Genomic DNA, 8,873 nt, shown 5'->3' with positions numbered 1-8,873 from the left:
GTCCCATAGTGCTCAGAGCCATGTGAACCATTTTTTGAACTGGCTACCACCCTGCACTGATTTTCATGTGACAGTGTATTCTTTTTATAAAAGAAATAGGGAAGTGAAATTTAGTTTTTAGATAACCTTCGAATCAATGTAGCGGCAGAGCCACCTCCTGCAGGCAAGACATTTGAGGCTGGTAGCGTGTTCGACGCACGCAGAGACGCAACCCACGGTGCACGGCCACGCGCCGTCCTCGCTTTTGTTCGACTCGCACCTCCGGTCGCCGTACCGGAGGAGAGCAGAGACCCGGCCGGCCCGCGCCTCTGTCTCCGTGGCGCGCGGAAATTGTGCCTCTTTTGATTACCGCCGGCACGACCGGGCCGGCGCGACGGCAGAATGGCGCGCTAACGAACGCGCCGGCGGGCAATTAGAGCGCCGCTACCTGCAGCGCGGCGCCGGCCAGCGGGCAGCCTAAATGGCAGGCGCCGTGCCGCTGCCTCTGCCGGCCGACGCGATGCCAAGACTGATTGCGAGCCATTTTCTGTGGCGCTCGCTGCCCGTGGAAAGCGAGCAAGGAAAAACGGGAAAACAAATCCGGAAAAAAAAGTATTGGGGGTCTGAGGCACTGCAGGGCACTCGCACTTGAATATGCCGCGATTCACAGACTCTGTCCGCGCGCACTCGCTCTGAATACGTTTATCTCAGTGTGTTCTGTGTATTCCATCTAACAGTCTTATTTCCCGAATGGTGTCGTCACATTTGTTTCTGACTAGTTCGCATTCTGTATGCAGAACACTCCCCAATGATTTTCATACCGTTAATTTTTTGATACTACTGGCTCATTCAAAAGCAACTGTCGCATTCAGTCAGTGAAAAGTAGATGACAAGAAAACGAGGTTCATTTGGAAACAACCTCATATTCCTGTGCAGATCACTGCCCATTGACTTTCCCACCGTTTTTATTGGTACTATTGGGTTATTCAAAAGGAACAGTCACATTCACTCAGTGAAAAGTAGACGACAAGAAAACGATGTTCATTTGGGAAACTTTTGTTTGACTTCACTACTTGGAAAAAGACAAAGAAAGACAACAGAGAAATACAAACAGCAGAGATGAAAATCTTGAGAAGAGCGATGGGTTGCACAAGTACTGATTTAATTGAAAATGATATCGTTCGAAATGGATTTAATCAATATAGTACTGTTAATGAGTAAATGACTGAATACAGAAATAGGTGGAAACGAGATTTGAATAGAAGGGAGTTGAAAGATCAACAAAAAAACCGAACTACGACCTGAAAGGAAGGAAAGACGTAAGTTGACCAAAGGAAACGATGCACATAAACTTCCTGTAGACAGAACAAACAGCTGCCCAATCCTTGCAAGACGAGGGCATTGCAAAAATAGATGCTTTCTATTCTACAGGTTAAATAACAACAGACTTCAAAATTGATTGATGAAACCCAATATTCAAATCCTTGCGAGTTCCTCGCATTCCTTAGCCTTGCACAGGAACGCATTATTTATTGTATACAGATCAGTGTAAATACGGCGTTTGGCAAAACACAACTGTTTCCATTACGGAATTACAGGTCCACCTATCACGCAGACGACGTTTGTTTTTAATGCACAAACATGTTTCAGTACTATTGCGCTGTCATCAGTGGAAACTTGTAATCAGTTCCTGTTTTCTAAAATGTTATGTTCTGTAGGAGCATATTAATATTTTTTGTTTTTGTTGGATGTGGCCGGCAAGTTAGTTTTGGACACTGTGGAACGGGCGCCACCAACCGCAGCTGCTGAAAATAGCGGCGAACCAGGCAGAGAAAACTTTTTTTCTGTACTGTAGAATTTACCAGATGTCCATCAGTAATAAGTGTGCAAGTGCTTTCCGTGGCAAGTTTCACAAACTACCATCACTTGGCAACACCACATTGAAGTATAACAAGAAATCCAGAAGTATGGCTGGCTTTGCGGCGAACGTTCTGACCTCCTGGTGTGTCAGAACAGACAGTGGACCGTGTGAGGGACGTGATGGTGCTTGTATGTATGGTTTGACAATTACGACGTCAAAAGCAAATTAATCATCAGTGAAAGTGCCACTTTTCATCTTTCTGGTAAGATCAACCGAGACAATACACATCTTATGGAAGACAGAGAATCTGTATGTCACGGTCGAACACATTCGGCATTCCGACAAAGTTAACGCATTTTGTGCCCCGCCCCAAAAGACACAGTGTACGGAGTCTTCGTCTTCGCCGAGAGAACTGTCTGTAGAACCACGGATTTCGACATGCTGCAATTGTGCACCTTGTTGATGCTGCTTGTTATGTTCTGCTAAAAGAATACGGCGATACTGGTAGTACAATTGATGAAAAGTAGCGTGACCTCTGATTCCCAAATAAGAGGCGCATTTAGTGTTACCCGCTGATTTACTGGTGTCTCCACCATGGCCAGCATCGGACTCCATTTCGTCTAGCAGCGGTTCCCGGTAGCTAAATGACTAGTTTTAGGAGGCAACAGGGGAGCTCAACAGACGAGAAGTCCGATAATCTGATAAAAACTTGCGTATGTCGTTGTAAGGAAAACACATAGAAATGCGAGGTAGCCCATTACACATTGATTACGACTTAACCACATAGAGTTCGTCAACCCAATCTGAAAGGCCTTGCTGCTGAACGAGACAAAAGAAAAAAATTACTGCAAACGTTTTGATAACGCGTCCATCTTCTGATCAGAGGGAGAGTATACCCAGAGATTCGTCGATGACTAATAGTCGCGAGAACTGAATGAACTGGAGTCCAGGCAGGGACAGTGCAAAGCACTCTCATGAAAACGAGGCTAATTTTCTCGGGCCCGACAATTGAGATGCAAGCCGTTGTATGTATTTCTACGTATTCACGACCGAAATATTCGTGGTAGTAGTTAGTGAATGTGAAACAGCGCCAACTCGAGCTGTGACGTCCGTGGCTGCTATCATGAACAGTAAAGATGCACAAGGACACATAAACGGCGGCAACACCTACGCTAGTGCAGATCACGAAACGACTCCTACCAAGAACTGCAAACGAGTGAGGACGAGAGGCCCCCTCCGTCAGTTTTTTTTTTTACGGAGAGCACTTCATCTGAGGCGTACACCGGCAGAAAGAGACGCCCGTGGCCAACTTATACAAGGCGAAAGTTAGGATTTCATCCGGCCGGTAGTCTTGCTATAAAGAGATTGGGGTTCCTGGAGTGGCGGCAGTTCTGCGAAAGAGCGGGCGGACAAGTGTACCTGCGCAGCGAAGAGGCAGTAGCATTAAATTCGAAGTAACGGCTCGACCATCCTTTGTGGCTAGTCGCCATGTTGCGATTATGAATAATTAGACCAAAGCTCGGAAAATTCTTCCGTCCACACGAGAAAAAAAAATTGCTCTGAGCACTATGGGACTTAACATCTATGGTCATCAGTCCCCTAGAACTTAGAACTACTTAAACCTAACTAACCTAAGGACATCACACACAACACCCAGTCATCACGAGGCAGAGAAAATCCCTGACCCCGCCGGGAATCGAACCCGGGAACCCGGGCGTGGGAAGCGAGAACGCTACCGCACGTCCCCACGAGACAACAGCCCTCTGATTAGGCAGGGATAATTTGTTTGAAAGCATTTAACTAACGCTTAATTTCATTGACGTTCGTAATATTATTCAGATCGACCCAAGACACACAAGGTGATTCTTTCCACCGTGTACAAACTCTATAGATTGATCGATGAGAGGATATGGAACAAAAAAGGTGTAATGAACTTATGCCCGGAACTGCACGGTTTCCATGCTAAAAACCATTTATTCAGTCATACTTTGCTACAGAGTGCGCGGTGCAATACGCGCTGTACCATGCAACCACAGTTACATTATGCATTCTTTCCTCCTACGTCATGCCGTAGCGCCCTCTTCAAATCAAGAGCTTGCCTACATGGAGTTTACTTATGGAAAGGCATATGACAACGGGCGGAAAGAAGCAGGGTTGTATCAGGAGACCTATCCCCGCCGACAACAACCAACCCTTTATCTGAAACAGGGTCGTTTCAGGAAGGAGGAAATCATGAAGGACGTACCCGAAATGTTGGGACACAAGACTTGGAGGAAAATGTGATTAACCCTGTGGAAGGCGACCGCCGAGTCAGTACCAGGCAGTTGGTGCGCCGGTGCAGGCTAACCAGGCGACCATGTGGAACATTTTCCGTGACTGTCGATACTATCCGTATCACTTACAGCGAGTGCAAGCCTTACTAGCGACAGACTTTCCACAGCGGGAGCAGTTTTGTAAATGGTTTCTTCACCAAGCAAACACGATTGTGTCATCCATCCTGTTCACGGATCTGGCCGCGTTTACTAGTAGTCATCTGCGGGTAGTATGCAGAACTTCCATGGTATGGTAACAGAGAATCATCAGCATCGGTGCATCCGGAATAATTGGCGACCGTATTTTGGGGCCAGTCTTCGTCTAACAGGCCGGAACTACCGGCGTTTCTTGCGGGTGACTTTGCCTCCCCTGCTGGAAGTGCCACTTATGATTGGGAGGGCTATGTGGCGTGATGGTGCTCCAGCCCTCTTCGCCGTTAAGGGGCTCCGGAAAGGCTCAAAATCATGAAAAGTTCAATTTTTACTTTTTTGTGTTTTCTGAATCTGCAGACTATTACCTTTTAATAGATATATAATTTATTCAATTCCGAAGACTACAACTATTTTTAAATTTTTTTCAAATGTGTTCTACATGGGCGTGACCCACTGTGGCGCTGTTAAACTGCTGTCAAATGGTGTTATTACTAACGTCCGTGTTCATCAGGTACATTTTAGTGATGTGAGATAAAGTATGTGTTGTGGCTAACCTGTGATGGTTCAATATATATCGCTGGTGTGATTGTCGATTGTTTCATGTTTATTTACTCTGTCGTTATCTCGAAAATATTCGTAATTAATTCTGTTTCTTGAGTCTCTGTTTTGTTGAAGTATAATAATGAGTAAAAGTAAAGTTATTAGAAATCGTCTGAAGGCTTTTAAGAAAAGGAGAAATGTTGGAAAGCCAAAGGTATTTAGAAATATGGGAATGAAGATAGGTTCTAACATGGTACGAGCGATGCTTGCTTTAGACAAGGAACGCCTTCGGGCTGCAGACAGGGCTGTAAAGAGTCTAGAAATACAAGCAAGAGTAAACAGGAGGAGGAACAAGAGGAAGCTGGAGGAGGAGTTTGCAGAGGATGAAGATAATCCATCCTATGGACCTGGAATGCACTAAAAAGTTAATCCAATCTTTGTCGCTCGATTCCCACAACTTTTATTTTCTCATACTAATTACATGTTTTCTAAGGATCTTCCAAACATATTTGTTTCAAACTTTCAGTAAATGTTACACAGTACCTTCTGCATAATTTAACACAGCCTTTTTCCAAAAAACTATATATTTTTGAATATATACATAAAAAATTGCAAAAAAATGTTGTGAATTTTCATTACAATTGAAAAAAAAATCGTCTTTAATAACTGAACTAAAATTATGTAAAATCCCTGTGTTATGTTGTAGCCCATATTCCAATAAATAATCTGTAAAAAGTTCAACTTCCTACCTCAAATACTTTGTGAGGAAAGATGTAATTTATAAGCGTTATTTTAACATTGCAAGTATAGGGCGTTCCGGAGCCCCTTAACGTCCGGACCCGTCTCAATCCTGTCTTCCCTGGTCGATGGATTGGACGAGGGAGTCCAGCTGCATGGCCTGTTCGTTCACCGGATGTCAACTCGTGTGATTTGTGGTTAAGGGGCCATCTCAGAAGTATCGTGTATGCAGAGCCCATTCCAGATGTGGAGACACTGGAGCAGCGTATTCATGCTGCCTTTGCCACTGTTCGGATGCAGCCTGGTCGATGTGAACGTGTGAGCCGATGTGAACGTGTGAGACAGAGCACGCTACGACGCATACACGCATGCGTTGAGGCACATTGAACCATTTTCAGCACATACTGTAACTGAGGCTGACTGGTACAGAGCGTATTACACCGCAGTCTCTGTAACAGTGTGTGATTGAGTAAGTGTCTCTAGCATGGAAACCATGCATATCCGGACGTATTTACTTTTTTTTCCGTATCCTCTTATCGATCAATCCTTACAGTTCGTCCAAGATGGAAAAAATCACCCTTTATATGCAGAGCGTTGTCATTATCTTTAATGAGACGGCTCTTACTACACAATAGTTATAGACGGACTCAGATTCCCAAATGTAGTTGTCGTTAGAGCCTCGAAAGCAGACGATGATTGGAAGAGGTTCATTACCAGCGCTGTTCGCAGGCGCTCCGTACACAGTGTACTGCAGTGCGGCGCCAGGGCAGGGCGGCGTCCAGGGCGCAGTGTGGCCAGAGAGTTAGGGGCGCCGTTAGCCGCCGCAGATAACCGCCGTCCCGCAGCACCGCGGCGCTTCTTGCGCGACGCCACGGCTCGACAAAAGGGCGTCCCTCTGCTCTGGCGCGTATGGCGCAGCCGGCACGCCGTCCTCTGGGGAGATGTCGCCCTACTTCCCGGTAACGTCCGGCCACCAGATGCAGCTCTATTCACTGCACGCGACGGCGAGGCAAAGTACGCTACACAGAACAGACAAGTGCTAGCGGCATGCACTGTGCCCTCTGGAGCAGTCGGGTCGCACCCATCTCACGAGACTTCCTGCAAACGTGACGTCATCCTGACGCCACATGCAGTGCTGAAAATCGATGCGGCAGGCGCCGTATTCATCTTGGCATCTTTAGACGTTCTGTACTATAATTTGCAGTACGTAGTTTAAGACCATTGTTACACTGAAAACTTATCTCAAATATGTCACCACTATCATTAAATGTCAGTTAATAACGCATCAGTGATACGATCCTTCAAGAGACACCATTATAATCGAGACAGCAGACGAAAATCACATAACCAAGCGCTTGTGTTTAGATAATGTCGTGGTTTACGGAGTCGAAAGACGTAGGTTCGCATCCCGATAAATGTTAAGATACACTCCTGGAAATTGAAATAAGAACACCGTGAATTCATTGTCCCAGGAAGGGGAAACTTTATTGACACATTCCTGGGGTCAGATACATCACATGATCACACTGACAGAACCACAGGCACATAGACACAGGCAACAGAGCATGCACATTGTCGGCACTAGTACAGTGTATATCCACCTTTCGCAGCAATGCAGGCTGCTGTTCTCCCATGGAGACGATCGTAGAGATGCTGGATGTAGTCCTGTGGAACGGCTTGCCATGCCATTTCCACCTGGCGCCTCAGTTGGACCAGCGTTCGTGCTGGACGTGCAGACCGCGTGAGACGACGCTTCATCCAGTCCCAAACATGCTCAATGGGGGACAGATCCGGAGATCTTGCTGGCCAGGGTAGTTGACTTACACCTTCTAGAGCACGTTGGGTGGCACGGGATACATGCGGACGTGCATTGTCCTGTTGGAACAGCAAGTTCCCTTGCCGGTCTAGGAATGGTAGAACGATGGGTTCGATGACGGTTTGGATGTACCGTGCACTATTCAGTGTCCCCTCGACGATCACCAGTGGTGTACGGCCAGTGTAGGAGATCGCTCCCCACACCATGATGCCGGGTGTTGGCCCTGTGTGCCTCGGTCGTATGCAGTCCTGATTGTGGCGCTCACCTGCACGGCGCCAAACACGCATACGACCATCATTGGCACCAAGGCAGAAGCGACTCTCATCGCTGAAGACGACACGTCTCCATTCGTCCCTCCATTCACGCCTGTCGCGACACCACTGGAGGCGGGCTGCACGATGTTGGGGCGTGAGCGGAAGACGGCCTAACGGTGTGCGGGACCGTAGCCCAGCTTCATGGAGACGGTTGCGAATGGTCCTCGCCGATACCCCAGGAGCAACAGTGTCCCTAATTTGCTGGGAAGTGGCGGTGCGGTCCCCTACGGCACTGCGTAGGATCCTACGGTCTTGGCGTGCATCCGTGCGTCGCTGCGGTCCGGTCCCAGGTCGACGGGCACGTGCACCTTCCGCCGACCACTGGCGACAACATCGATGTACTGTGGAGACCTCACGCCCCACGTGTTGAGCAATTCGGCGGTACGTCCACCCGGCCTCCCGCATGCCCACTATACGCCCTCGCTCAAAGTCCGTCAACTGCACATACGGTTCACGTCCACGCTGTCGCGGCGTGCTACCAGTGTTAAAGACTGCGATGGAGCTCCGTACGCCACGGCAAACTGGCTGACACTGACGGCGGCGGTGCACAAATGCTGCGCAGCTAGCGCCATTCGACGGCCAACACCGCGGTTCCTGGTGTGTCCGCTGTGCCGTGCGTGTGATCATTGCTTGTACAGCCCTCTCGCAGTGTCCGGAGCAAGTATGGTGGGTCTGACACACCGGTGTCAATGTGTTCTTTTTTCCATTTCCAGGAGTGTATTTTGTGTAATCTTATCGTTTTTAGACAACAGCCTTGCCGCAGTGGATACACCGGTTCCCGTGAGATCACCGAAGTTAAGCGCTGTCGGGCGTGGTCGGCACTTAGATGGGTGACCATCCAGCAGCCATGCGCTGTTGGCATTTTTCGGTGTGCACTAAGCCTCGTGATGCCAATTGAGGAGCTACTCGACCGAATGCTAGCGGCTCCGGTCAAAGATAACCATCATAACGACTGACCGGCAGAGCGGTGTGCTGACCACACGCCTCTCCTATCCGCATCCTCAGAGAGGATGACACGGCGGTCGGATGGTCCCGATGGGCAACTTGTGGCTTGAAGACGGAGTGCTGCTTTTGCTTTTATTGTTTTTAACACATCTCAGAACTTTCTTATGAATGTAATATAAGTATGTTCATCAATATTCGATGTTATTTACATTTTT

General features: G+C 47.8%; 1 pseudogene; it reads left to right on the top strand.

Annotated features, from left to right (window-relative positions):
• The first annotated feature begins 8,457 nt into the window (after window positions 1–8,457).
• Window positions 8,458–8,574, top strand: LOC126089731 (5S ribosomal RNA; annotated as a pseudogene).
• Window positions 8,575–8,873: the final 299 nt, after the last annotated feature.

This window comes from Schistocerca cancellata, chromosome 6 (assembly GCF_023864275.1).
Source record: "Schistocerca cancellata isolate TAMUIC-IGC-003103 chromosome 6, iqSchCanc2.1, whole genome shotgun sequence".
Taxonomy (NCBI): domain Eukaryota; kingdom Metazoa; phylum Arthropoda; class Insecta; order Orthoptera; family Acrididae; genus Schistocerca; species Schistocerca cancellata.
The sequence above is the reverse complement of the archived record's forward strand: the minus strand, read 5'-3'. Positions and strand labels throughout refer to the sequence as shown.